We start from the raw sequence: 5,414 nt of genomic DNA on the forward strand, positions 1-5,414 counted from the left end.
GGACCACCGGGCCCCGCCCTCTCCGTCACCGACTCCTCCTCCTCAGACCACGACGCGTCACCTCCCCCTTCAACTGGTTCGCCAGCCAATCGCTACGGCGAGCGCCGCCCGCCCGAGCCAGAGAGCCAATCAGTTCGAGCCCGCGGCGAGTGGAGGGCGGGCTCTGGGTCGTGAAGCTCAGCAAAGTGCCGGGAGCGGAGAAGAGCAAATGGCTGCTTGCTTTTGCCGGAGGGGAAACCAGCAGTACGTTATTTTTTAAAAATTCATTCACGTGATGTGGGCTTTGCTGGCTGCATTGGAATTGTTTTTTTTAAAATTTAAACGTTATTACGACCTTCCTCTTCCTCGAGCCACTTCTCCTTTCATCCTCCTCAGTCACACATCATTGTTTACCTGGGACGTTGTTGACAGGAGGCCTGCACTGGAAATGGGGGGAACCATTTTCCTGTGGTAGATTTTCACCACCAGGAGCACAATGTACGACGGTTGTGTTCGAGGTATTGCAATTGTTTGCCATTATACCCACAAAGCAAACGAAAGAGTTCAGATCTGGTACGAAGTCCAAATTCATTTTACCCCTTCAATGACTGAGACTAAGTGGTTAGGCATGTGGAGCAGAAAGTCCTGCCAGATCACTCTTCCCCACCTAGTAGTGATCATTCACTAATTTGTGAGTGATATTTCTGTTAAAGTTTTGATTTGGATGTGGTTAAGCAAAATCACATGCTTTCTTCTTGCATTACTGCCCCATTAATGCCAGGCGAAAAGTGACCCCAAGATGTCACAGTGTTTAAAAAGAATTCAATGGGGGGCATTACTGTTTTTCTTTGAACTGCTGCTTGAGGCTTACAAGTACGTGTCAATGTATAATTTAGTTTAAACTGAACAGCAATGACATTCTTATAGACCTCAAAACTTCTTTAAATTATTTCCCCCACAAGGGGTAACTGCAGTAACCAGCACAAACGCACTGCAGACTTCAGGCGAACCATTACTAAATGTTACAACCTTGTTCAAAAAGGGGTATAAGGATAAGCCCAACAACTACAGTACAATCAGTTTAACCTCGATGGTGGGAAAGCTTTTCGAAATGTAGGCCTGAATCTTCTGAGCTGCGGCAATAATGAGAGCTTACTGCTGCGCTCGAAGATTCCCCTGAGTCGGCACGGCTGCGCATTTCCTCAGGGGTCTTCTGATTCCGGCTTTCAACGAAATGTGCAGCATCCCTCGGGGAACTCCACTGGAGCAAAGTAATGTTGGGGAAAGACAGGACATGCTCCCTTTGTATGGCAGTAGCTAGTGAAGAGTAAGTTTAAAGGCCCAGTCTTTGAATGTTAGTGAATGGGTGAGTGGATGAACGGGCGAATGAGGGAATGGGTAGGTGGGTGAGATGGTAGGTAGGTGAGTGGGTTGGGGGTAGTCGGGTCAAGTGGGGGACTGGTCAGGTCTGGTCGGGGGTGGTACTTGGGTGATTGGTGGGAGTGGTGGTCGGGTGGTCAAGAGGTAGTCGGGTCAGGTCTGGGGGAATCGGTAGTAGGGTTGCGTCGGGCGGGGGTTAGTTGGTTCAGGTACTGGGGTGGTTGGGGGGGGTAGTCAGGTCGGGAGTGGGGGTGTTGGCTGGGTTGGATCAGCTTAGCTTGGCTTGGCAGGGGTATTCAGGGAGGGTGATTGGGGAGGGTCAGTTGTGGAGTTACCCAGATGTTAGACTAAGGGCAGAATCGTCCCGGATTTGCACTGTGTGGTAGCAGGCGGGAGAAAGGCCGTTTTACCTGCTGGCAGCAATGGTGGCTTTTCGCGCAGTATCGCCCCCGTACCGGTGCGTCCTGGCTCATAAATCATGCATTCCTGGGAAACTTGCCAGGTCGCTGGCGGGGCAGCCTCTGATTTGCCTGCCCCCCCACCCCCGCCCCCGTCACCTCAAGCCTTCAATAAACTGGGCACCATGTTTAAAGGCTGCTCCTGCACAGAGCTCGCAGCCTTCAAGGAATAGGAAGCTTCTGAATTGATGGCTGACAAAGGGAGGAAAATGCTGCCCCACTGGGAGGAGGATCAGCAGGCGTACACTCTGGGGCCTTCCACCCAGGTGACTCCGGGAGTGTCCGGATCATCCGAACCCTCTCCTCTTGTGACCCCAGCAGCTCCAGCTCCATAGGCCGAGGAGGGTGCCACTGCCATGCAGCAGGACCCCGAAAGCAAGGTGGGGCCTTCCAGGTCTCAGCCCTCCAGAGGATGCCCATCGAGGTCATTACAGACAGTCAGCAGGCTGCCTCCACCTCCACTGTGGATGTCAGGTAAGCACCAAGATTTAGTAGCAGGGTCAGGAATGTTAAGAAAATGTAGTTTCAATGTGTGGGCATGGACGTTAATCACTTGTACATAATGTTGACTATTGTTAATAAACTTCCAACAATGTCACCCTGTCTATGGCTCCTTGTTATGATGGGCAGTGTTCATGTCTGTCTGAAGTGAAACCTTGGTTCCTGCACAAAATAAAGTCAGGTGTCTAAGTCCAGGGCCTCTTCTCTCTGCTTTGTGAAACCTTCCCAGCACACTGATGGTGCACCTTTACAGTCACTGGACACATCAGTCATGCTTGCACCTCGATGAGGATTACCATTGCTGCCAGAATGTCCTGGGCCAACGGAACAGAGTTCCATCATTTTCTCTGTGTACTCTCAGCACCTTTGAGGTGTGGCTTTCCCCCATCTCATCAGCATCTGTGTCCGGTGACAGTGTAGTTTTGAAGGGTTCAGCTCACGAAGGATGCCATAGGATCAGGGGAAGTTAAGGTTCCCCCACTGCATCTTCATGATATGACCCTGTTCACAGAGCACAAGCGAGCTGCCTTCAGTCAGACAGGAGTCAGACATTCACACAAGCTATGTGAGGATCTATGGAGTGTCCCCACTGGATATCATAATCATTCTCCTGGAATGTAGGAACAATGGGCATCCGCTGCCTCTCCATGACAGGATCCTTGTCACAGAGGATATGTGCGTTGCCAACAGCCAGACAGGAGTCAGACATTCATAGATGCAATGTGAGCATCTATGGAGTGTCCTCAGAGCATGTCCCTATAATTCTCCACGAATCTAACAGCTATGACAGCCTCCCGAGCACGCCTGCCTCATCTGGACAATGTGATGGCCTCATCGCCATCATCCTCGCCTTCAAGGACCTCCTCATCCTCATCCCCTTTGACATCTTCCTCATCGGAGGAGACATGCAGCTCCTCTGTCTCCCCCTCAGCCAGCTCCTCCCTCTGTTGCAGTGCCGCCAAGCTGTGAAGGGTGCAGCAGGGAACGATGATGTGTGACACCCTATGTGAACTGGATTGCAGGGCTCCAGACCAGTCCAGGCACTGGAACCTCATCTTCAATATCCCAATGATTTGCACCACCAATGTGCGAGTTGCAGCCTGAGCCTCATCTCTGCTGCACTCTGAGGCTGCTGCACTGGCGTCATCAGCCACATCCTCTGCGGGTAGCCCTTGACCTGATGAGCCAAACCTGCAGCCTCTGTGGACCCTGGAAGATGTCAGGGATCTGAGACCTACTGAGAATGTAGGAGTCGTGGATACTCCCAGGTACTCTGTCAGGTAATTACAGGCCAGTGAGTCAGGTAATTACAGGCCAGTGAGCCTGACGTCAGTAGTAGGTAAATTATTGGAAGGTGTTCTGAGAGATTGGATATATAATTATTTGGACAGCCAAGGGCTGATTAAGGATAGTCAGCATGGCTTTGTGCGTGGTAGGTTGTGTTTAACGAACCTTGTAGAGTTTTTCGAGGAGGTTACCAAGAAAGTAGATGAAGGAAAGGCTGTGGATGTTATCTACATGGACTTTAGTAAGGCCTTTGACAAGGTCCCACATGGGAGGTTAGTTCAGAAGGTTCAGACACTTGGTATCCATGGAGAGGTTGTAAACTGGATTCGAAATTGGCAGTGTGAGAGAAGACAGAGAGTCCAGACCGATGCAGTTGGTAAAGCGGAGTTATTTAAATCATCCCAGAAGGAAACTTTAAACAACTGTCATAACCAATAATTTTAAGTGTTATGTTTGCGATGCAACTCTAAATTCAGGAATCAGACCACTAGTTCTCGAGGCTTTACATTAAACTAAATGAAACATTTTATTAATTTACACAGGTTAGAATATATGTACACATGGCTACAAATTACTACTATCATAACTTCTAACACTTCCCAAACTAATCTCCATTAAGGCAACAGCAACCCATAAAGTTTACCAAACACCAGGCAAAACGTTTTCACCTTACAAATTCAAAATTAGGTTCTTTTCACTGTGGAGCCAGTTAAAGGCTCGCAGCTGCCTTTTGATCTTACATTGCCTCTGCCTGCACACCCGAAAACTACTGAAGTTATACCTACCAGACCCATTGAATGTTAATTCTCATTGTATCAACAATCTCTTTGAGCTTCACCTTTTAACAATGAAACCCCTTTCATAATACCAATTTTATTAGTAATATAAACATATTGCTTGGTAGCTGCTAGAAAAGTGTCAAGCTTTCACTCACTTCTTGAATGCTCTATTAAAAAAATGCAAATGCACGCTATCTCTCTTACATTTCAAAATTAGTACATATCAAAGCACCCAGACTAGCTGGCTTTAATCCAATTAAGACATACCCACAGACCAAACCTCTATTTTAAAAGAAAAATATTTTCCAAAATATTACATACATTAATAGCTTCATGACATCCCCCTCCTTATCGGAAAATGAACCGTCATAACTCTAAAAGACGGCTTCATTTTAATAACCCACCTCATACTATCTCCTATACTTATTACACTATTACATTACCAGATGCATGCATTAACATAACTATATATATATACACAAGTCCTTGGTATCAACAGAAATCACTCCAATTCAGTGTCCAGGTTTTGTTTTAAACGTTCCATAGTGAAACAATGGGAATTTGCATTCAAAGGGGAAAATACGTTTAAAGGAGAGAAGGCCTTGTGTAATCGTAGGCATTCTAAGATCTAACAAGCGTGAAAACCTTCAGCATCTATGCTTCAAGCTGCTGTCTGCAAAGTACTGAAGTTAAGAAAACTCACTTTGAATTGGATTGTTCAGGGTATCATGTTTCTTTGCCTGGGTCTTTTAAAATCTATGTGTCTTACTGTTGCCTTAACGAAAGTGCAAGTGGGAGTTAGATTAATTAGGAGATTTAGAAATTTCATAGTAGTAATTTGTAGATCTATGTATGTATTTAAAATCATTTCTTCTATTAATAAAGGTTTTATTTAGTTGTGCAAGAAACCTTGTGAGACTTGGTGGTCTTATTACTACTGAATTCAAGGCACGCATCTTGAAATTTATACCAATTGCAAAATAAGTTGTGGCGGTTGTTTCAAGTTTCCCTCTGGGATTTGAGCAGCTCA

This window comes from Cetorhinus maximus, chromosome 17, assembly GCF_964194155.1.
Source record: "Cetorhinus maximus chromosome 17, sCetMax3.hap1.1, whole genome shotgun sequence".
NCBI lineage: Eukaryota > Metazoa > Chordata > Chondrichthyes > Lamniformes > Cetorhinidae > Cetorhinus > Cetorhinus maximus.